Here is a 26,174-nt window from a genome sequence, read left to right on the forward strand (position 1 = left end):
AACGGAACTATATAAAGCTAACGGCATACCATCAGCCAAAAAAAAACTAAAATAACAAAAAATGAAAGACAGACAGGCTGCCGGCCGTTGTTGCTCCCGACCGACCAACAACGACGTAAGTGCCCATCCAATCAGCCGTTCATTTATGTTGGCCCGTTTGACAGTTTTCCTTTTCCTTGCCATTGCCATGTCCAATGTCCAGTCCAGAGGCAATATAGCCTCCATTTCTATATCGACAGAATGAGGAATGTTTGGGCTCCTGCAGCGATATAACAACACAAATGATGATGGCTGGAGGGAAATTTTCGTTTTTCATGATGGACGGACATTCTTTGAAGGAACGTTTTTTTTTCTTATGAAGTTAAGGTATTCAGTATTCAACAAACAAAAACAACAGTAGAGACAAAAGTTTTCAGACAGATGTGTTTTTATGTTGAGTAAATAACTCAAGGGTCCAGTTATAGCTATCATTGGATTTCATCATTAAAAATTTTGTTTTGAAATTTAAAAACGATAAAAAGAGACAAATTTTTATGTTAAGTGTCAAAATGAATCTGAGCTGTTGAAGATTTTGTTTTCCAAAAAAAGAAACACCCTATTTTACCAGAACTTTTTTTAGTTAATTATTAAATTTTCTATGATTAAATCGTTTTCAATGAACAGCTGATTATTGATTTCTTATTTTGGAACATAATCATTCCACTGACAGCCTTCCATTTTCTTTGTAGTCACAACTGTCAGTTTTATTTTCAATGTTCATCTCTTACCTCAAATTATTGCATTCAAAAAGGAAATGCTTGATTCCAATCAGAAAATTTTGTTTCAATGACAGACGTATTCAAAGATTCCTAAATATAATGGCTTAAACACAAACACGCTTCATCTTCGCCTGACGTTTACGAGTTCAGCCATAGGAATCAATGCATGCTATCACAACGAAGCTTTGACCTCACGTTTCGTTTGACAATCGTAAGGAAAAGAAAGTAATGTTACGTAAAGTTCCCTCAAACGGTAGCTCTAGTTTAAATTTGCTTTGTCTGACAGCTCAACAACTATACAAAAAGTCATTTGGAGGGATAACCATTGTGTATTAGAAAAAGTTAAAAGGCAAGGTATTGAAATATACATAGAATAACTATAAATTTTTTTCTTGAAAACGTTTTGTTTTTGTTGAACAGAAAATAAGTTTCGAAGAATTCCTCATGGATTAAAGAACTCCGGACCCACCAACGTCTCTCAGTCTGCGCTTCTTCTTGCTCCATGAGCAGAATATACCCACGATAGGCTGTGTAAGCTATTACCGCGATAAATTCTTTTACTGCACGAAAAATCAAAACAAATTTTTGAGAAAAAATAACAGCTGCTAATGACAGAAGTATCATTTTTTAAATGTCATATTAGAAGTATCATTCAAAGCAATCTCGAAGCAGGCTCATCGTAACGCAGACGAAACCGAAGCTGAAGCAGAAAGTCGGTAAATTAATGTATCAAGAAGTCATAACATATAAGTTAGTAAACAAAAAAAGTCATAAAATAAGTGTATCGGTAAATGAGTAACTCAATAAATTAATGAAAAGTCAGTTAGTTAATAAAGAAATCAGTCATTCAGCACGTTTCTTAATCAGCAAATGAAACGATGAGTAAAATAAACAAACGAAATGAGTCAATAAACAATTAATTAAAAAAGTTAGCATGTTTAACAGTAAATTTAAAACGAAGTCAGTAAGACAGTGATCACATAAGTAGGTACGTACAGTCGAGTCGGTCCGAAATTAGGACTTAAAATTATTAGTAAGTCAGTTTTCGACAGTAAATAATTCAGTAAATCAGTTCATTTTATATTGTCGATAATGTAGTAAGCTTAAGTTAGTATTCAAGCAAAATTGTCGGTAAAGTCAGCAATGTCAAAAGTGAACAATTCTGTCCTTTATTCGATAAGTCATTAAATAGTAAATACGGAATTGAGGAAGTCAGCTCAATTGCTGTAAATCAAATAACAATGATAATTTCTAGATTATAATTTTTTTTAAGGGTTTTTGATTGCTTAAGTTTGAGTCCGACTTTAAAATAAATCTATCACTTCAGTTTTTTTGGAATAGCAGTTTTTATAATTCCAAAAACATTATCAGCCCCATTCTGCTTTTCACGTGGATAGTATATTCGATTCACCTAATCGATTTCCTTTCACACTGCCTTTTGCATTCTGCTATCCATCGGTTGAACTACATTATCCCAAACCAATTTGATATTCACGTAAACAGCTATTCATGTGACAATCTTGAGAATGTTGGATAAATTGTTTGATTCATAAAAAGAATTAATAGTTTAATTTGTGTGATTTTTGGAAATGGACAGTATTTTACTTTTTATTCCAATTGCAAGCAGAAGAATAAGAGAATTCTCAAAGTGATAGCTTCGGAAAAATGTAAGAACAAATTATTTCTTGTGTGTCGTTTCCCCTAAAATAGTTAATAATGTTTTATTTATAAAACAGATATTCTAAATTAAGCAATAAAGTAGTTTTTACTTACATTTTGCTAAACAAAATTAAACAAACCAAACATCAAATGAAAAGTCCGCTACAATTTATATGCAGATCTGAATTGTATAGAATGAATGCGTTCACGTGAATAGAAGAATACCACGCAGTATTACCGACGTTACCGACATACACAGATTCATTTCGAATGAATAGCAGAATAGTTATTAGTGAAAATTCAAGGAAAATTTCACCTGATGAGTAGCAGAATAGGGCTGTATATTAGGCTTGTTAAGGCTATGTACATTCATGAAGTAGTTTTTTTTTTAAATAAAATACGAAACAATTTTCCAAATTTTTAATCTCTTACTTTGATATTTCGTTTAAAAATTTTCAGTATTTTGCTTATTTAAAAAAAACGCCATTAGTTGTCTTCCCCTTAAAAAACGCTAAAGCATTTATGCTAAAACTCTTCGTACCAAAAAACCCTAAACGGTATAAAAGCAATTTTTATTCTTCTTATGAATTCGTAGCCTTAAGGTTATATCATAAAGTTTTTGGAATTTATTAAAAAAATTATAAAAATATTGTTGAAAATGGTTATTTCCGAGTTTGATTACATAAATCTAAAATCAGAGCTTGGAATCGGAATCAGCAATAACCATTAACTCTATAACAAATTATTTAAGAACATAAAGAAATTACACTCAAGGGTTTTCAAAACTTCAGACAGAGTCAAATGAAGGCCTTTAAGTCATCTCATAACTATTGAGACATTACTAACACTATGTGAGATACTAAAATTATTTAAATTTTTTCTAGAACTTACTTACTTAAGGTGGCGCTACAGTCCGGGCGGACCTGGGTTTGAACCAATATGCCAGCTCCAGTTTCACACGCCAAGTTGGTTGAGGTCTACACCTACCTGCGTGCGCCACCTGAGTCTCGGTCTTACTCTATTGCGGCTTCCCACAGGTTTGAATTCGAAGACCTTCCCGGCTGGAGCGTTGATGTCCATTCGCTCTTCATGCTCCAGTCATCTAAGTCGTTGGACTTTAATTCTGTTAACTACTTTAGTGTCGCTGTACGGCCCGAACAGTTCGTCTTTATATCTTCTCCTCCATTCTCCATCTATGTCCAGACGGGACCAAAAATCACCCGAAGAATTTTTCTCTCGAAGCATCCTAAGATGCTCTCATCTTTCTTTGGCAGGTTCCAGGCCTTTGTGCCATAAATGGGAAGCGGGATGTTGAGTGTCTTATAGATGGTGATTTTAGATGCTCGAAAGAGTCCATAAAAGTAGCCATTTGCAAGAGTTATTCTTCGTTTGATTTCAGCGCTGGTGTCATTGTCTGAGTTTATAGCGGTGCCTAAATAGACAAAGCCGTCAACTACCTTAAAGTTATAGCTGTCCATAGTGACGTTTTGTCCAAGCCGTCGTTGTTTAATGACCTTTTTTGATGACAGCATATACTTGGTTTTGCCCTCATTGACCACTAAATCCATCTTCAATGCTCAAAAACGTTCCATTGACATCACGCTTTGATCTTCCAATTATGTCAATATCATCTGCGTATCCGAGTAATTGGATGGACCTTAGGAAGATTGTGCCCTTAGTGTTGACGGTTGAGTTTTGCACAATTCTTTCCAGAACGATATTGAAGAAGTCGCATGACAGTGCATCGCTTTGTCTAAAACCTTTTTTTGACATCAAATGCATCGGTGATATATTTTCCCACCTTGATAGAGCAGGGTGCATTCTCCATTCATTCTACGAAAACGGATAAGTTTGACAGGGATTTTTTTGGAAGTTACAAAGTCAGTAAATCAGTAAGTAGTTATTCAATCATCTGAAGAAGTTAGTAAATTAGTCGTTATTTTAGAAGAAATTCAGAGTAAGTCTTAGCTTAGCATTCGATGGAAAAACGATTCTATTTTTCCAAAATAGTTCCTTCGAAGAACATGAGTCTATTTCTGCTTTTAAGTGATGATTCTGTATTGTCTGGTGTCTCCCTTCAGATAGCTTTGCTCTCTAATCTTCGGAAACCGTACACGATGTCCTGTAGGCGTATTAGAATCCCTATGTCCCTTAAGGGGTTCCCAACGGACTTAACAGGTCTGAAGATCTAAGTAAGTGAGTCTAATCTCTAGACTTAGACCCCTACAGTTTTCACTTGCAATGATATTTGGATTTTTTTATTTGATTTTGTTCTTTTCTTCCTATACAGCAACAGGCGGTTGGTCCCCTTTTTAGTAAGGAATCTGCATCTTCATTCCCATAGTTTCCAACATGTCCTGGTATCCAATTAAGTGAGACATTATTAAGATAACCAGGCTTATCCATTCTATTCAATCATTTCCAGTTAAGAGCAAATGCAATAGGATCTTAAAACTTTCAATTCGACTTGTCAATTTGACAGGATGGTAATATTTAGGGTGTAGTCACATTTTCACCTGCCGACTCTGTCTTGGAACTTAAATCCGTCTTAAAATCTTTCTCTTCCTTTAAAACACACAAATCTTTACTTTTTCTTACCACTGTCAGTTGAAATACAATGTCAATCAATAGAAAACACACAACAGCCGGTAGACATATTTCGCGAAAGCGAATTTCTTCCTTCAAAATTTTGAAGTTCAACAAAAGTGAAATACACACAGATTTATATACATTTTTGTGTGCGCGCGCGCACCATTTCCATTTTGTTCCCTGTCGTCCTCGTCGCATCGGTTTTGGATATCATCTACATGTATAGGCAGATAGGTACCTACTCTGATTTGAAAAGTCGTATAACTTTGCATTTAACCGTTAATAATTGGCTAGCGGCAGTGAGTGCTGCCGGTGCGGTGTGTGCAGCCAGCTTAATGCTACAAACATCTGATACGGTGAAGCGACATGTAGTACTACACGAATAGTCCACAATGAGGTCTTGCTATATGTTGGGAATGTCCATTAGCTCTCAAATAAGTTGCATACTTGCATCTCAAAACTTATTTTTTTTCAACTTAGCGACATGAGTTAGTCCGTTTGTTTTTTTTTTGTTTTTGTGAGTTTTGATTGTGATTTTGATTAGCACCGCGTAGGTACACACGGTGAACTGTTCCCATTGATTAAGATGAATATACATTTGGTTGAAGTTGAAGTTGAAGTTACGCGGAGGAGTAGGTACCTATTCGTAAACACCGAATCAAGTCGAAATGACAACTTCCGACGCGACGATGCGACCGACATACATGACGACGACGATGTGTGTAGGTAACTTAATGGTTTTCCCATCATCAAGACACAGAAGCCGTTAGTCAACTACGAAGAGGCCGCCATCTTTCATTTATCCTGATGCAGCTTTGGGAAGAAAAAGACATAAATATGATTGCACTGCGAGTAAATTTGAATTTAATTTTGCGTTCATCGTTAGAGATGTGATTAGGTTATGATTTACACGGTGCATTACAAATGCAACATGCACTGCACTTTTGGCTGAACACACTCAGTGAGCACTGAACACACCACACACCGCATGTTTTATGTATCTTTTTGGCACAGACAGCAGCAACATTGAGCTGAGGCTGTGAAATTGAACTCGGAAATGAGTGGCAACCTCGTAGATCGCAGAAGACTAAAAGATACAATTGATTTAAGATATACTTAACCGCTATTCAGAGCTCATACATGTTAGAGGTTATAGCTTTTGTACGAGGAAGAGTTTTGTTTTTGTTGTTGTTGTTGTTGTTATTGTTGCTGTTGCAAGTTTTGTTGTTATCGATAGTATCTGAGGTGCTATCGATTTAAGGTAAATCTTTGACACTGTGGCACGTGAAATTGATAAATCACGAAATGAAAAGTGATCGGGAACTTTTGGTGTTTCTGTTGTTGTTGTTGTTGTCATTGACTTTGCGCCTGACTTTGGCGCATACAGCACCTGACTTTTACTATTTGAATATGTACTTTTATATTGGTGGAGAGTTTTCGGAGATAAAAGGTGCGAGAAAAAGCCGATTTAAGATATGCACTTACAATTTTGTTTGTATCTTTCTATCTTTTCCTGCTTTAAGGAAAGTTACTTGTATCTTTTTTATACCTATTTCGAGAATGTGAATATTCATTTCAAGTCGTCGTCTATGTCGTCGTCGTTCGTCGGCTTCATCAGTTGTCGTATGTTTATCCGACTTGTCGCTATAGCTTAACTATATAAAGGAGAGTCTATTTAAGAGTCATTGTAGAGCATATAGGTACACATACTAAGTTCGTTAATGGGGTGTCACTTGTTGACAAATTGACAAACACATTTGGACACAATCAATGGAGTTTGTTAACACATCTTTTGTGTGTGGCATAATGTGTTAATTAAGTTGAAGCCTTGAGCGTAAAGTATGCATGTACCTATCTATTTGAGGAAAGTTTTTCTTTTGTTTGCTTGTTTTTTTTTCTTCTGTTTTTATAGAAATTAGTTGGAACACCGTTGATATCACGCGCTTAGGTTGTTTTATTCAATTTTCTTTAACAAAAAAAAGAAAAACTGTCATGTAGTTCCTAAGATAAATATCTTTGTAGGAAGTTCATTCAAAGCAGCATGATTTACATTTTACAAGACATAGATTGAATTAATCGAGAAAACTTCGTTGAAAACGGAAAGTTTTCGAATAATTTTGAATTAATTTCTATCAAACGCAGTAATGTGAGAAACATCATTGATAAAATGTATTGAAACTTAAAAATGCATGTGACTTAAATTGATATTTCCTGGAAAAAGATTTCTCTATATCTTATTGGAATTTAAATGTTTCGATTAGATTTTTGGTATCTATTCGAAAGGCTAACATAACTTAACTTAAATAAAATGTATACGGGTAATTATGCTAATTATTGAATTAGTGAACCGATAAATCTAGTGTGTGAATTGTAATTTCTAAACGATGATTTGGATGCATTTTGGGTTATCTGATGTGATGCAGTGCTCTTAATAGCTTTCGATTAATGATGTCTTTTAGATTGGTATCGGAATTCAGAATTTCTTTAATAGAATTTTTGTTATGCTTGCTTTTTAAATGGCTTATAAATTGATAGATTTATAGAGTTTTTTTGTGTATTAACATGGCGCACCTTTCAGCACATTAATTTCCTATATTAAAAATTAAGGTTCATCTTGAAAGTCTTAGAAAATATTGGCAATTTACTTGTCACCTCTGTGGACCACATCGGATAATACTTTTTTATCTCTTTTGTGTTGGAAATATTTTTCAAAAATTTAAACAGATGTTGCTTTGAAAAATTTAAAATTTTTGTTGGTGTTGGGTTTCAAGGGGTTTTTAGTAGATAGATAGATAGATAGATAGATAGATAGATAGATAGATAGATAGATAGATAGATAGATAGATAGATAGATAGATAGATAGATAGATAGATAGATAGATAGATAGATAGATAGATAGATAGATAGATAGATAGATAGATAGATAGATAGATAGATAGATAGATAGATAGATAGATAGATAGATAGATAGATAGATAGATAGATAGATAGATAGATAGATAGATAGATAGATAGATAGATAGATAGATAGATAGATAGATAGATAGAGAGATAGATAGATAGATAGATAGATAGATAGATAGATAGATAGATAGATAGATAGATAGATAGGTAGATAGATAGATAGATAGATAGATAGATAGATAGATAGATAGATAAAATTCCTAAAGTTTGACAACATTCATTCCATAAACTTATAACTTGAACTTTCAATAAAAAGTCTTTTCTGAATACATTTCTTCTGATTTCTCTGAGAATGGAGCATTTTCCCAAGAAGTGGACAGTATCGTATCTTTCTGATAGGTTGCACTTATTATACTCTAGGGGTAAATCAGGTCTGCGTGAAATAAAATTAAAATCTATTAGTTCAATACTTTGTCTGACCATCATAGAAATCACACGGACAATATTGGAATTCTTAAAATAATTGTTTTCTGCAAGGTTATGATTTAATCTGCTGTAAGTTGTTCTGTACAAGGAATTAGACGCTTCAGCATTATATTAAGCTCTAAATTTCTCATCAACCTTTGAAATGATTTCATATACAAGATGGTTTTAGCGGTTGTTAAATCCTCGATGAGTAAATTAAAATTAACTGTTCATTCCTGAGCAATATCTTGCCATCCTCGATACCAATTTTTTTTTACCTTGTACGGCTTTTATGGGCACTCACACGTGAATCATGCAGTTTAAAAACGTTGAGCAAGAAGTCTGCTTGTAACTTCAGTGTTTTGATAAATAAAGGGGAGAGACCAATTTCCAGCATTATAACTTAGTTTGGCGTATTTTTCAGCAAATGAAATATTCTTTTTATGAAGTACGTTGGGAGTATTTGAACCGAATTGTACTTTTTACATCCCCATTCCTGCGATCAATGTAAAAGTATGCTCTGAGCTACTGCATCAAATAAATTTAAACTTACTACTATGTGCTATACACTTATACATGAAGCATTGTTTCTAGGTCATATTGATAGCAGTTTTCGCCTTAACCAATTTCTCCTTCAAGGGTTTATCCATTTTTCAATTATTTGTAACAGTAATGCTAAAGTATTTGTATTCTCGCACGTATTCAATATTTTCGCGATTATAGCTCCATTTTTCATTTGATGCATTACGTCCACCACCACTTTTAATAACCTAACCTTCGGTGAATTCGCAAACCTGACTATATCATCTGCGAACAGAAGTGCTTTAATCCGCATCCCTTCGAAATCCACTCCACCTGGCAGGTAGTCTAGAAGGCCGTCTATGAATAGTGCAAAGAAAGTAGGGCTTAATGTACAACCTTGTCTCACTCGATGATGAGGCTTCAAACCAGTCTGAGAGTTCTTCACCTGTCCATACAGCCGTCCTTGTTCCTTTATATAGGTGCTCAAGAACGCGAACAAACTTCAAAGAAGTTCTCTGCCAAGCTCCTGAATATACAAATCTTATCTATTGCTGACTATCCTGATCTAAATCCAGCCCGGAACTCCCTCAGCAAGTTTCCGGTCTCAATGCAACTTACAAGACGCTTATGCATTATCGTTGTAAATATCTTGTAAGATAAATTTAAAAAGCAGATCCCTCCCTCTGTAGTTAGCTGCATCAAATAACGATGCTTTCTTGTGGATTGGAATTATAATAGTATCCCGAAATTCATCTGGTGACAGTTCTCCCTCCAAAACTGTACTAAAAAGTTTTAAAAGGTGCTCCTTAACCATGACAGTCCCAAAATTAAAAAAATTTCACTAGAATACCATTCGAACCGGATGCTTTTCCATCTTTAAGCTTCTTCAGCGTTTCTTCCAACTCGCTATATGTAAATGCACACTGCACAGTCCAGAGAGTCGACTACGAATCCGGGTGCTGCGAATTGCCTTTAAATACCTTTTTTACAGTATTAATACCCTTCATATGTTTATACTTAAACACAATGCGAGTGTTACGAAAATAATAAAAGATTCAAGAGAAAATACCGATGAATATTGCTTTTAAAGTTCTGCAGATCAAAATAGGAGAGACAAACAGACCCAAAGCAATTCCACATTCTTGATGTACGGTGGAAAAAAGAATCTCTATACTTCACAGTACGATCAAAATTAAGCTCAAGTATAAACTGATGAGCTTTCTTGGAAGTGTGAGTATTACGGCTAATTTTATAAAGTGGTGGAATGCAACTGATCAATTCGACCGAACATTGCTTGTAAAAATATCGATCCAAAAGTCAAAGGCATGAAACATTGCGGTGGTGTTAAAACGACGAAAATGTTTCGGTTAAAGTTCTATCGCCTATCATTTTCAATGTCCTATTTTTTTTATTATATCCAAAAGATTAAAACTTTTTTTATGGGGCAAATGCCACTCACAGATAGCGGCATCGTAGGTTGACCGCTTTTAAGGCAGGAGACAACATTGAGTTTTCGAAGTATTAAATTCCTACACTGTCGAAAATTCCGCTTTGGACAATGCTGTCGAGATCGGAATTTAATGAGCTTATCATAAGCTACCTTAGAAGTTTCACCTCCCAAAGACAAGGATGTGAATCTAGAAAGCTGAGGGTACTTTCAGCAGCGAAAAAGTTTAATAGATTAGAAATGACAGACAAAAGATCGTTTATGAATATAAGGAAGAGAGCCGGAACAATACAGAGCTCTTTGAGACACCAGCATTTGTTTTACGAATTTCAGAATTGAAACCATCCAATAAAACTTGCATTGAACGGTTAGAAATGTAGTTTCTAATCCAAAGAAGAAGAATACCAAAAGCATGCATTTCTGCTTATTCCTTATTTGGATCCTTACATTTTCGTTTAAATACTTACACCTTTCTCCTGTTTTGTTTATATATTAAATAATTTGAACCGATTGTTTAAAATTAGCATAGACTTCATATTTCAAATGACCTTTAGAAAAAAGTTTTGCTTATCAGCAAAGCAACATAATTAGTTATTGGTGTGATGAAATTTGAGATGAATTGCTTTGTAAATGTAGAACGCTTACATTTCAATTTATTTCAACTGAGCGAAATGTGTTTTAAAGCTCAAAAGTACCTTCCCTTGCAAGTTTCGTTAAGCTTAGCATTAAATGATACCTTAAAATTATTTGGTTAAAAAAAAAACATTTTCGCTAAGTTGATTTCAAGACAGCGAATATTAATTTGCGAAAAGATTAAATGTTTGAAAATTAAATGCTGAATAATTGCTCATAATTTATGCTTACAAATATTCATTTTCTTCTTTAATTTCCGTTAAAATATTATTTCGCTAAGTTAAAGTTAAATTATCGAATATTTAAATGTTTACTGAAAATCAAGTCTCAATTATACTTAAGAGAATAATAAATAAGCAATATTTTCCACATTTATAATTGTTTTTTCATTCCCGGATGTAAGTGAGATAAATATTGCTCTTTCATAACTTAGCGAAACATGCAAATCACAAGACATTTTCGGTCAGGAAGCTTTTCTTGCAACATTGAGAGGCCCAATTGCCGCAATTTTGCTTATGAACATAGCAACATAGTTAAAAATGGGCCTTATCACTGAACATTATTTTTTGATGAGCATGCGGATCATTTGCTTGCATTTAAAAGTGCCAATCATCGAATATACGACTTTTCTGGTAAAACACCAGTTCTTGAGTGCTTTTGTTAATTGAAATTGAAATGCGTATGCAACAGACGGTTTAATATTGTTTTTGACATTAATGATTCCAAAGGCCAACGATAAATTGACAAACCTGGGTTTTTGTGAACAGTGGTTATGACAGCAATATGTTCAGTAAATCTTGAAGGTCGAACGTGGTTTTGATTCGCAACTAGTTTTTTTTTTTAATAATTTTAATTCCATGTCAAAATGTGTGTTGTTCAATTTTTATAAATGGCGTAGTTTCTTCTATTCGGATGTCAAAAGACGAGAATTTCAAAAGTGTCAGCTGTCCAAATAGCGAGCGATTCAAATGACATCTTATTGGGTACACGTTTCAATTCATAAAAAGACAGTATTTAAGGACCTCCTTTTCCTGACATATTAATGACATGGATTCCTTTCATCAAATACGTTTTCTGGTTTGATTCGCCATGTTAGTATTTTTCTGATCCACTTCTTTCAGCTCAATTTTGGGTTGATTTCTTGAATAGGTATAATCTTAATAAACATGTGCAATTTTATTTCTTTAATCATCGTATCAAAAGCAAACAAATCAAACTTCATCCACCGAATGTGGTAAAAAAAATGTCCTTTCTATTTTCTTTCCCATAATAATTATTATATGCTTAGTCACTGACCACAACATCATATAACCATAAGAAAATAATAAAAACAACAAACTCTCAATCGCACTTTCATCGATTTTATTGAATGATTTACTGCAATTTCTAGAATCTATTGAAATAAATGGCATTCCAGTCTCTCAAAAAGATATCCTCTGCATCTGCACCAAACTGCGCTCCTCCTACTCTCTAGCCCCACAGCCACTGTGCATATAGTCAATAGTGTAATGTTATGTTGCAAAAATAAAACATACATTACGCAAAAATCTTTACAAAAGATAAACAACTATCAACTCACTCTATACCAATACCTATGTTTTGAAAACGTCGCGATGGTCTAACTCTATACTCTAAGAGACGCGCGTCTAAGCTAAAGGTAACAAAAACACATATGTTTGTATATAAATCCTTATCCCATGACCACCACATTCACCTCGCACATACTTTTGTATCATTAATTTAGAATATTTGTCCAATTAATTATGTTTCTTATCATTTTCAGGCGCAAAAACCCCAGCGAAAACATTTGCTTAACAACAACAATAACATAACACTATACAACAGAAACAACAACAACAACAAATAAAAATAAAACTGATAAATTTCTTTGCAAAAAATAAAGTGGTGAGTATTGCAATACAAAAAGATACTTTAGATACTCTAACTCGTACTTTCGTTGACTCCTTGTTTTGTATTTTTATTTGTGTGTTTTTTTTTTTCGCTTTACACTGCCTAGCCGACGGCGATTGCAGTAAAGACTAGAGACTGACCGACAGAAAATAGATGGCATTGAGATGTCCCGCGGTTAGTTAGAGATTTATCGATGGCAACAATGTTTGAACTTCTTCTTCAATTATCTCATTTTCATTCAATTGAAGCAAAGCTGGACATAGTTAGATGTAAGAGGGGAAGGGGGCTGGGGATAGAGACATGATACGGCTTCTTCTTTTATTATATCTTAACGGTCGAGTATTGGTGTGATGAAAATTAAGAACAATTTATTTGTATAAGTAGAACGCAACACATCGCTCTAAAAGCTTACATTTCAATTTATTTTAACTGAGCGAAAAGTTTTTTAAAGCCCAAAAGTTCCTGCCCTGACGGGTTTCTTTAAGTTTAGCACTAAAAAATAGCTTAAATTCATTCGGTTCAAAAGAACAACTAATTTTTTCGCTCAGTTGATTTGAAGACAGCGAATATTAAATTGCGAAAAGAAAAAGTGTTTGAAAATTAAATGCTAAATAATTGCTCCTAATTTATGTATTAAAATATTCATTTCCATTTTAAATTACTTAAAAATACTGTTTCGCTTAGTTACAGTTAAATGATCGAATATTTAAATGTCTATCGAAAATGCAGTCGCAATTCTACTTTAGAGTAAAATTAATAAGCAATGTTTTTTAACATTTATATATGTTTTTTCGTTCCCGGACATACATACATAAGTGAGATAGCTCTTGCTCTTTCATAACATAGCGAAATATGATTCTATAGCAATCATATAAATCAAACATAACTTAGCGAAATATGATTCTATAGCAATCAAATAAAACAAACGTGAGACAATGAATTTTTTTTCATCAGGAAACTATTAGTTTGAAAATCATTGATAGTTTTTTCGCTGAGTTAATGCTTTTTTAGAAAAATTCATGACTATTCAAATAATAAGCCTAAAGAGTTATTCGACTGCAATAAAAAAGTAATCTTTCGCTAATATTTCATGAAGTTATCAAATATTGAGATTTATAGCCACTCAATCATAAATATATGTATTCCAGTACAGTGTCACATCTCTTGAATAACTTAGCGAAACACGATTTACCGCCAACGAATAAGACAATGATGTTTTTTTTAAATTTATTTATTTATTTATTAAGATCTCGGTTATGATTAAGTCCCTTATTAAGTGAATCGAATCGAACGTTCGACTGTTAGCGAACGTTTTTGAAATCACTCATTTCGTAAATACCATTTTAATATTCACTCCAACTTTTTTGGAAAAAAATGATGTTAACCCATTTGAACGTCGAATTTAATCCATCTTAATTTTGCGCTACATTGGATATCTCAAACGTTCGTTTTAAGTCCAACGTTCGATTCGCTTCTCGTAATAATGGGCTAAGTAGCAAAATATTTATCAGTTATTGTCGAATACTTCTAACTTTTTCGCTTATTTCAAACATGCAAGTAAAAAAATCTGGCCTTCTACATAAATCAATTCGATTAGGTCTAGGTATTACTTTAAAATATTTTCGCTCAGCTTACGCAGTTCTGATACTTCTTTAGTCTTAACTTCTCAAATGGTTTTAAAAAGTTCATAATGTGTATTTTCTGCAGTTTTTCGCTGAGTTATCCCATTCCTGAAAAAACTGTGTGCAATTTCATGCGACCTAAAGAACAATTTTGTATACTTCTTCACAATTGATTATCTATATTCTTGCATTTTCTCAAACAAAAAAGAAGGAATGAATTTCAAAGCCAACAAAATATAAGGCGGATGTTAATTATCACATACTCCTGTACCATTCGAGACATTTTAACATAAAATCATCGATCTTCGAGTTGGGATGGGATGTCCCTGGCATTGCGGCCAGCAGCCGACGCGGCGCGACTGTTCGTTGCGGTGGTGGTGTTTACTCGCCAAGTCGCCACCACCACCGCTGCCGCCGCCGCCTTTTCCATCCAAAACTATCCTGCTTCAACTCTGTGCCGTCATCACAGTACCTAACTTTCATGTTTGTGTGTCGGAGTTTTATTGGCACTCTTCGATATTGCTGCAATTGGCAGTTAAAATGTATACGTTAGTAACAATGATTCGTTGACATTTTTTTTTTCTTTTGCTTCAATATATATTTGGAATAACTATTCGCTGAAGACAACACTTCCATGTTGATTAACTTTTAGCAGCATGAATTCGCGATATTGTGGTAATGGTTGGTTAGTGGATCTGGACAGAAACGACCACGACAACGACGAACGTCTCTATGACGATGGACGACCCTGCAAACGACCGACTGGCCAGGCAGTCGACATTCAATATGTTAGATGGGTATTTTTTCAGCGAAAGTTGATTTAGGTTAGAATGTGAGCAATAAACCAAAAACCAAACACAAAACACAGTTTTTCCTCCTTAAAATAGATACTTTTGTAAAAGATACGTGTAATTACAAAAGTAAATGTCTTCACTCGGAGTTAATTTCTTTTAAAGATCTCGAAATGAAATACAAAAAAAAAAAAACAAACAAAAAATTAAAAATAATAATAAGAAGAGGAAAAAAAGGAAGATACACAAAAAAAAAGAAGAAGATGAAGAAGGTGTATTGTATGCGAAGAAAATGTAGCTTTACTAAGTATCTGGACTTGTGCTGGGAACTTGTCGAAGTATTCAATTGGAAAGCGCGAAAATCTACTCCATACGAAGGCGGAGGATGTGTTCTTAATTGAAGGTTTTCTTTTTAAAAAAATATCAAATAAAATACAAATGCAATTATCTTTGCAATTGGATGTGATTTTTTTCTTGTTGTTGTTATTGTGTTTTCTTGCTTCTGCAGTGTGGGCTCCCGAAGATGGGGTTTACAATTTTGTTTTAATCATGTTTACATTACTATTATTGAGGTGGAAAGAGTAGGTTTATATAGTATTTTTATGTAGCTATAAACTTACCAAACAAGCTTCGGAAAAAGTAAGCAATTACACTTTAGATTACAACAATCGTAAAACAAGCAAGTATCATCTAATTCTTCAAATGTAATAGGAGTGTGAGGAATTAGTGGAGACATTTAAAGGAAAGTTTGCTTCTGAAGACATTTGATGGCTGTTAAACCAAGTAATAGGCCCAAAGTTGTGATGTTCGAACTATTTCGCCCAGTTTTACGGGCACCGAAATGGTACGTTTAAAGGAAAGTTTGCTTCTGAAGGCATTTGATGGCAGTTAAACCAAATAATATGCCTAAAGTTGTGATGTTCGAACTATTTCGCCCAGTTTTATGGGCACCGAAATGGTACTTAATTGAATAATATGGGTATAAGAGGCTTAAACCCTGAGTCTTCTTTGAGTATGTTAAATATTTTATATGCATTAACTTTCGCAGCTTCAGACTCTTTTTCACGTTTTCCGGTGGTTTAATATACTGTAAATCAGTCATTTAACTCGCACATGAAACACTGAGTCTTTTTAGAATAAAGAAGAGCAAACTAGTGTAGGACTATGTATATATTGTTACTGAAGTAAAGGGTGGTTAAATTTTAAGAGCCGATGTTGATTTTGAATAAAACAGTAATTAGTTACAAAATTATTGTCATTTTATTTTATTATGATAATATCGGTAAAATTCAATTATGTTTGGAACAAAGTATCTCCCAAATGCCAACACGACCTCGGCGGCACTCTTCCATGCTATGGTCCAAATCTTCGATGACACTGAGCCATAACTGAGATTCGATGCAGTTAATGTGCCGATATTATCTTATCGTGGTACACATTTTCTTTTAAATAGCCTCAAAGAATAAAGTCCAACCCCGTCAAATCTTCATGATCTTGGCGGCCAATTGCTATTATCACCGCGTGGGATAACACCACTATTGACTCAAAAGAGCCATTGTTTCGTTAGGTGTGTTGCAAGTGGCACCGTCCTACTGAAACCTCATATCGTCCAGATCCATATCTTCCAATTCGGGTCATAAAAAGTTTGTTATCATCTCACGATAGCGAACATCCTTCACAGTCACTGGATGACCGGCCTCATTTTGGAAAAAAAAATATGGCCGGATGCTGCCGTGAGTGGCTTGGTTTTTTGACAATCACTCTTAGATTATCATTCGCCTAAATGTATCAATCACTGAGGTGAAATTGTGCCTCATCGCTGAAGATAATTTTCTGCGAAAATTGATCCTCCATTGTTGCCATTTCTTGCCACCATTCTGACCTTTGACGATATTTAAAATTGTCAAGTGGCTTTAATTCTTGAGTCAATTGCACCTTGTCAAGGCGTAAATGTAAGTCTTTATGCAAAATGTTATCAACAACGAGCTTGAGAGGTGCAATTACTGGGCACGTCGCCAAGTTGAAGCAGCATTAGCATGCACTGGTGTTTTCAAATCACCTTCAGACCCGGGTTGCTCAAATTTTTGCATGATTTTTCCGATTGTACGCACATTTGGACGATTAAGTTGACCGAAAAAATCACAAGTGCACAATATGCATTTTGGTTTGACCGCCCATTTTAATAATGAGCTTAAATAACTTTAACGCGTTAATTGTGTATCTTTCCATGATTCAAATTGAATTAGTCTCAAATTAAGAAATGTCAAATAAAGTGCAAACAGAAAAAATTGACGTTTAAGTGTGGTTCACATTCAATATCGGCCCTAAAAATTTAACCACCATTTATATGAGAAATACAAATAAAAAAGATTAACATCTATAAAGTTGGCTGAATAATTTCAGGATGAACTACAAATAGCTTCTTTTGTAAATTTTCGCTGAGTTAAAATAGTGAAAGTTCGATTAATTTTGAACTAACGCTTTCATAGTTCAATGGAGTTGAGTTACAGCTCATAAAATGTCAAAATTGTCAAATTTTCCCTAATAATTTTTCCATGCCCGCCCACGGGTTGATCATAAAATAATAACAATAAAGGTAACTTACAAGTTGTCGTTAAATCGTGTTCAGTGTGCTTATCATCGGCGTCAAGCCAAATGCGTAACTAACTGTCACCCCAGCAATTCTTTAACCTATTGTATTTTTTTCAATTTTCCAAGACCACAAGTTGTAATCAAATTTCATAGTCTGGTGAGCAAGCGTTAACAATATAAAGGTCTCTTTTAAAATATGTTTATTTTTTTTTGTCTGTTTGTTTAATAATTTGTTTTGTTCTGCTCTGTCAGATCATTGAACCAGGTCCGTGTAAATATTTATGCACTTACCATGCAAAACTAAATATGCCTGGCTGTCCCTCTGCAAGATTGTGTCTTGTCTCTTAAAAAAGAATCAACTTAAAAAGAAGTATTCAAAGCCCTTTTTGTTCAAGCAATTAAAATTCCTGTCTCACTTTTCTCCCAACTATACACGATACGAAGCACCCTATTGCCATTATCATCATTGACAGCTTATTTCAACTTCATTTTGAAACTCAACCTGACATTTTGTTGATGGATGTATTCTCAACACGATCCACGATGATGTCGATGATGACTTTGTTTTTTGAGGTGTGTCAGAATATTTTGTAATCCTTAATCCTCAAACACACGCGTGTTGTAAATATTTTTTGACATTTACCATATTCCCCAAGAATAGTTGATATAGGTGGTGCTGGTGTCGATTGAGGGCTTAATTCAAATTCAAAATTTTTATGACAAGGCCACTCAAACCATGGCGGTTTCAACTGCAGCATACATATCTTGAGAGTATAATAATATGTCATTTATTTTGACAGTAGTCATACAATGATGAGTGATCGTTGAACGCGACCCGTGTGAGTGAAACCAATCTCGCGGTTGATTGTGTTCTTCTAATTTTACAAATCAGAACAACATTCACGTTCTATGAGTTGTCATTTGACATTTGAATATGAAACGGATGCGTGTTATGGTTTCAGTGGGATGGGATGAGATGTCTGCCCTTGGATTACTTATATTTAGCTTTTGGGGTGAAGAACATCGGTTTCTTGCTATACTTGTTTTTAGTAGACACATGAAATGCATATAGCTTCTCTATTGCTGTGAAAAATTTACGTCGCGAATAAATTGTTTCATTATTTTCCTTTTAAAAAACCACAAGGGGTTAATTTAATAATACATACCTTCTTGCTATATGTAAGTTTGTAATTAAAAATGTTTATAAAAGAGGGGGAAATATATTACTCACGTTTTCTGTAGTTAGCTCCGGAAATCAAAATATTTGCATAAAGAAGTGATTAGACGTGAATTCTGCAAAAAAAAGTGAATTGATGGAAAAAACTAGCTACTTATTTATACATAGGTATATTTTATGGCGTCTGCTGTAATAAAGTGTATTTACATCAACTACGGAAAGAGAAAAGGGTGGGTGAAAAATAAACGTGTTGAGAATTTCTATTAACATTAACGTGTTTTTAGAGAGGATATTTATGTCCTATGACGTCATTCAAGACATAGTTTAACCTTTTTTTTTGAATTTCATAGTAAGTTGGAATAGTTCTATGATTTCTGGTCACGCAATAGTATTGTCAATAACTCTGAGACTATGAGGTATTTAAAGCAATCCATTTTATTAATTCCGAAATCAATTGTAGTTCTTCCATGAAAAAAAATTGTATGAACTTGATTGGAAACTTATTTATTCATTTAAATCTTGCTTATTTTCTGTATATCAGTACTTTTTTGTTGACAATAAATTTTTGATAATAAGAAAATTTTTCCAGACAAGGCTATGTCATGTTGCACATTTTCCTCAATTAAGTCAACAATATTTCACTTATATTAAAAAGCAATCAAAAACAATGTTAAATGATATAATTGAAAAAAGAGGAAGTATCGGACTTAGAACACTTCCTTGAGGTACGTCAACAAATACTACATATCCCCACAATCATCTTTATCAACGGCTTGACAAACGGGATCCGATCCTGTCCTCCTTGAACAAGACCCCCAATTTATCCCGACCGCGAGCCAATGCCAACCAGTTGCTCACCCCAAGACTTCGGGACCTCCTACTTCGAGGTAGATTTCAAAGAGTTCATCACTGTAGGGTCTCCGGAATCAGATAAATTGTTTAGTTTCAATTTATGAAGCAACAATAACAATGCCAAAAATGAGGAACGGGCAAGAAAAATATTGGTCTTAGAACATTCCCTTGAGGAACTCCATTAAAAACATATTTAAATTTGATTTAAAATTGAGTTTCTTCAGTAGTTTCAATAAAAGATGTGTTTTATACAAATATAGTATATTGTAGTACCCGTGGCATGATGGTGAGTGCGTTGGACTGTCAAGCGAGAGTTATTGGGTTCGATCCCTGCCCGTGACACCTAAAGTTTTATTCACGAGTTCCGCCTCTTGAGAGGAATTGACAAATTCACCAAGAGTAATTCCCGTCATGAAAAAACCTAGCCGTTCGGATTCGGCATATAAACTGTAGGTCCTCTATCTCTGAAATTACTTGCTGAGAGTTGTAAGTCACAGGGTCCTGCTTCTCTACGGACTATTGCGACACCTAATTTTTTGTATACAAATACAAAATCAGTTTGATTGATAAACGGTGATTTTTTAAGAGCTTGAGAACTTTAAAAAAAAAAACGCATAAAATTTGCAAAATCTCATCGATTCTTTATTTGAAACGTTAGATTGGTCCATGACATTTACTTTTTGAAGATAATTTCATTTAAATGTTGACCGCGGCTGCGTCTTAGGTGGTCCATTCGGAAAGTCCAATTTTGGGTAACTTTTTCGAGCATTTCGACCGGAATAGCCCGAATTTCTTCGGAAATGTGGTCTTCCAAAGCTGGAATAGTTGCTGGCTTATATGTGTAGACTTTAGACTTGACGTAGCCCCACAAAAAATAGTCTAAAGGCGTCGAATCGCATGATCTTGGTGGCCAACTTACCGGTCCATTCCTTGAGATGAATTGTTCTCCGAAGTTTTCCCTCAAAATGGCCATAGAATCGCGAGCTGTGTCCAACAGCATCTTTGACAAAATACGGTCCAATGATTCCACCAGCGTACAAACCACACCAAACAGTGCATTTTTCGGGATGCATGGGCAGTTCTTGAACGGCTTCTGGTTGCTCTTCACTCCAAATGCGGCAATTTTGCTTATTTACGTAGCCATTCAACCAGAAATGAGCCTCATCGCTGAACAAAATTTGTCGATAAAAAAGCGGATTTTCTGCCAACTTTTCTAGGGCCCATTCACTGAAAATTCGACGTTGTGGCAGATCGTTCGGCTTCAGTTCTTGCACGAGCTGTATTTTATACGGTTTTACACCAAGATCTTTGCGTAAAATCTTCCATGTGGTCGAATAACACAAACCCAATTGCTGCTAACGGCGACGAATCGACATTTCACGGTCTTCAGCAACACTCTCAGAAACAGACGCAATATTCTCTTCTGTACGCACTGTACGCATTCGTGTGGTTGGTTTAATGTCCAATAAAGTAAACTGAGTGCGAAACTTGGTCACAATCGCATTAATTGTTTGCTCACTTGGTCGATTATGTAGACCATAAATCGGACGTAAAGCGCAAAACACATTTCGAACCGAACACTGATTTTGGTAATAAAATTCAATGATTTGCAAGCGTTGCTCGTTAGTAAGTCTATTCATGATGAAATGTCAAAGCATACTGAGCATCTTTCTCTTTGACACCATGTCTGAAATCCCGCGTGATCTGTCAAATAAAATCACCCTTTATTTACAATATTTATGTTTTATATTTATTGTGAACTGAGCATAAAATAAAAAAATATCGGCCCTAAAGCACTTCCTTGCGGAATACCATTAAAAATAATTTCAAATTTAATGAAACATTATGTTACTTGCGTAGTTTCATTAAGTTATGTTTCCAATAGAAACAAATTGAAAATCTGGCTGATATTTACATTATTTATGGTTATTTGTACTTTCAACATAGTTTACCAACAAAAGGACGCACCCTATATCTGTGAGAAATATTTCATGTAAAGTTACTTAAATAGTTAAACAATAGCTATTTGATAACTTCACGCTTAATTTAATAAACATCATAGTCATAGTTTTAGGTTTTCCTTTAAGAAGTCATATGCGTAATTCGGTTCACTTGTGCGTATACGTAACTATTTTATTATAGGAAAATCAAATCAAATTCACAATTTGAGTTGAAATGATGTCGATTCAGGTAGATGAATATTAAAGCCTTTAAACATTTTCATTGCTTAAATTTTACGCTAATATAAATATAAGCAACAAACCAATGTTTTGACTTCAATAGCCAATTTGTTAGAGTGGTTAGAAAAAGACTCTAACTCATTTAATTATTCAAAATGTTTTTTTTTTTATTGTCCATTAAATCACTTATCTAAATTGTCTTAAATGTTGTTTTCTTTTGTTTCCAAATGTTTTCACGTAGTCTGTTAACACAATATCTAGACCAAGGTCTATTAGACAAAGAACTTTATTCTTAACATAAACCTTACCCACTAAACTCTCTCACTAAACAACCAATAACCTGTGTGTCAAATATACAAAACAAAAATCAAGGTCTCCATGTCCGCTTCTTAAACGGTTCTTAAATCAATCTCAAAAATCGTGCAATACATAATGTAAGCCATAAATTAAATTTATTTATTTCTATACTTATGTATACATATACCAAAATATCCTATGAACATATTTTATAACAAAAATAGAATATTAAAGAATTTAGCAATTTCAGACTAACATTATATGTTCCTTTTTCATATTGAAAACTATGTCAGAAAAAATATTACTTAACATAGTTTCTTGACACTTTCTTTGCGGACTTCCAGAGACAGACTTCTGCATGTGCATAGAATTATGTGAGACCAAAACCAGTGGCTCTGTGTGGTTTTGGAGCTCTTTTAATGGACTCTGCACAATGCGGTTGAGTTATTGGTGAATGGTGACTCATTTATGGCTACTGTTTTATTTTTTCGCTTCTTTGTTACCACATAACCACCATTCTTGCTGACAATTTAGCAACGCAATTCAGTTGGTCGAATCTTAGAGTGTTGAACTTTAAACAACTCGACGACGACGACGACGAAGCGACGACATCAAAAACTTCCAAATGACAGCTTGGTTGTGCAAACCAATCGTTCTTTTCCTTAGCAATCTATATTTATTGCATAGACATTAAGTCATGGTCTCTAAAGTTATCTAGGCTTAGGTAATAAAAAATATTCTTGTCAAACTCAAGTGGAATATTGTAGGAGATAAATAATTCTTCTAAACTCAGAGATAAGTACAGTACTGTGCAGATGTAGTCTGTCAAGTGATTTTTTTTGTTTGTTTAAATAGACGGTATTACAAATTTGCAATGTGAACATTGTCATACAACTTAATGTGTATCGAACGTTTTTAAATCCGGAAGATAGAGTTCCTAAGTATCTTCTTCATATCAATTTTTGTTGTTACTTTCACTTTTATTTTTGTTTATCCCCTTGAGTGTGTCATTTATGACTTGCATGAATGTTATTCTATTTTGCTATCTTAACAAGTAAAGCTTTGAAATATTGAAAAATCTCGAAAAATTAACCTTTGAGATATTACTTAATAAGTAAAAAGGACAATGGAGTAAAAACTACTTCCGGGAGTTACACGTTCTCTTTATTATATGTAAATAACGTTTACTCCTTTGAATATCTTTGTAATTTTTGTTTCTGTGAATAAATAAGTATCATATATATTATTTACTCTTATAAGTAAGATTTTTGACATGTGAAAACATCTCGAAACTTTTCAGGTCCACATATCAAAAAAAGAGTCAGAATTAATAAGACAAATTCCGGTAGTTTCTAGCACCCTTATTTATATCTCCCTAGTATTTGAAAACTAGGTCTTATATTGACTTCTCAAACTATCAGCAAACTCATGGCAGCTTTTCTTCTCCTTTTGATTTTTTATATACCTAGAATACATTGACAAAATTCAAGAAAGCTTGATCGCAAATCCTAGACGAGTCTACCAATTTACTAATCTTTAACGTAAATCCTTTGAATTATTTAAAAATATGTTTGACTCGTTTACCAAATAATTGTACAGTAATCATTTGCAAGAACCTTGCCATTATTTTCGTCAAGGAATTAAGTCTCCATAAAAATGATAACCCTCTTGGTTAGGATGCTTGCAATATTATCACAAAACTGTGCTATTTCTTATTATAAACCTTTTCTAGTAATATTTCGTCTTCCAATTTCTAAAATCTTTTCCCCGTTCATAAAAAAGGAGCAACAAATAATGTTTTGAAAAGCAATGTTTCTTCATTTCTCAAGCTTTTCGAATGTTCATTCACCTATTTTTACTTCACAATAGCATAGATTTCTTAAAGCAGATCTATTACAACCAATATTACGGAAATTGTATTTAAAATTCTACAAGAATTAGAGAACGGATATGAAGTTCTATTACAGATTTTAGTAAAGCCTTTAAATTTATTATTTAACGCCAATAATAATAATTTATTTAAAACTTAAAATCCTTGATTTTCTCCCTCTTTTATTTCATTGCTCATCTCTAGAGAACAGCCAATACAGAGTTGTTTTCAGGTTCTTAAAGTCTGATGCCATCTTTGCAAACTAAGGTGTTCCTCAAGGGAGCCACCTTGGTCCTTTGATATTTTTTTAACAGTTAATGAAGTTATTGATGATTTGATTATCGCTGTTTACCCTACGATTTAATTAATTCAAATCAAATCAAATGGGGTGGCGCAACAGTCCGTTGTGAACCAGGGCCTAGTGACTTACAACTCTCAACCATTCCTGTGTGCGAGTAATGTTGTCAGGAATGGAGGGGACCTACAATTTTAGGCCGAATCCGAACGGCTAGTTTGAGAAAGCACTTTTTCATGACAAGAATTACTCTTGAAGGATTTGTCAATTCCTCGCAAGAGGCAGTACCCGCGAAAATTATTTTTTTTTTTTAAATTAAGGTGGCACAGGCAAGGATTGAACCCAAGACCCCTTGCATGACAGTCCAACGCACTTACCATCATGCCACGGGTACTACTTTAATTAATAAATTAAGTTAATTTCCACTCCATCTGCTTATATCTTACTTCAAAAATATCTTTACTCATTTTAGACTTGAATCGACATAATTTCTTAGAACTCAATCCTGCTAAATTCCAATTCACAACATTTACCCGTAAGTTATTACAACTTTCCGACCGATATGTTACCATTAAATCTGTATATTCTTTTCGTGACCTTGGAGTTATTTGTGGGCAAATTTTGATTACATATCATTAACAACTTATCCCTTGGCTTCATAAAACGTTGTCATAAGAATTCTCTTACCCAAAACTTGAGTATAACTCTCATATTTGGGCTGGTGTTCCAATATCCTACTAAAGTCTTGTGGATAGAATTGAAAAAAGAGCTCTAAAAATGATTGGAGATTGTTCTATCTCCGACACAATTGCTTCTCTTGAAAACAGCCACAAGGTCTCATGCGTGTCATTGTTTTATTGTTACTTTTATAAACAATTCTCTATTGAAATAGCTCCTTAAACAATTTAACCGTAATACCAGTACTGCTAGGAATGCCCATCAGTTTACACTGGAGCCCAATTTCAGGCATACTGTTAAGTAAAGAGATTCTTTCTTTAGCCGCACTACACGATTGTGGAATGCTTTAGCAGGCTCTATATTTCCCACTCATTACAATGTGCAGGCATTCAAAACCAATGTGCATCGGTTTCTCCTTCTAAATCCTACGCATCAAATCACTTTACATCACCTTTGTTAGACATACTCATGAATACGCTATAGGCAAATCTGACCTCCTATTAGAACTCTCGTTCTCAAAAAAATGAATCTACTTATTCAAGATTTCTTTAATTATCACTCCGTAGTCTTCTTTTTTGTTTAACATAAAAACCCCCCGCAAAGTAATAATCTCTTACTTTACTAGCTATTAGCAGAGACCATAGACTACTCATCATTTCTTCTAAAAAAGATTTCTATTTGTACTAATCCATGAAACGTCAGACCTGCCCCTCTCTTTAGTCTTTCACATCTCCGTCTATTTGAACCTATCTCAAGAATGCATCATAGAACTAAAGACGCACATAACATCTTTGACTTCCATTCGTTCGTACTGTCCAGTACAGAGATTCGTTCTTTAGCCGTACTACGCGAATGTGGAATTCCTTCCTTCAAAATCAATGTGCACTGACACCTCGTTTTAAAAGCCCTCTCCCATTTCTTATGCTTTATT

At 34.1% G+C, this 26,174-nt stretch overlaps 2 protein-coding genes across 4 annotated transcripts in view; one reads left to right on the forward strand and one right to left on the reverse strand.

Moving 5' to 3' along the window:
- LOC129944502 (tubulin polymerization-promoting protein homolog) overlaps positions 1–3,327 on the reverse strand; it is a 379,947-nt gene extending 376,620 nt beyond the window's left edge. Inside the window, exon 1 of the mRNA XM_056053975.1 lies at positions 3,305–3,327. The gene's annotated coding sequence lies outside the window, so the exon portion shown is untranslated. The remainder of the gene's footprint in view (positions 1–3,304) is intronic.
- LOC129944487 (klarsicht protein) overlaps positions 1–26,174 on the forward strand; it is a 466,409-nt gene that overhangs the window by 131,209 nt on the left and 309,026 nt on the right. For all 3 annotated transcript variants that reach the window (XM_056053943.1, XM_056053944.1, XM_056053945.1), the window contains exon 3: positions 12,762–12,883. The gene's annotated coding sequence lies outside the window, so the exon portion shown is untranslated. The remainder of the gene's footprint in view (positions 1–12,761; positions 12,884–26,174) is intronic.

The sequence above is a fragment of the Eupeodes corollae genome, chromosome 2 (assembly GCF_945859685.1).
Source record: "Eupeodes corollae chromosome 2, idEupCoro1.1, whole genome shotgun sequence".
Classification (NCBI taxonomy): domain Eukaryota; kingdom Metazoa; phylum Arthropoda; class Insecta; order Diptera; family Syrphidae; genus Eupeodes; species Eupeodes corollae.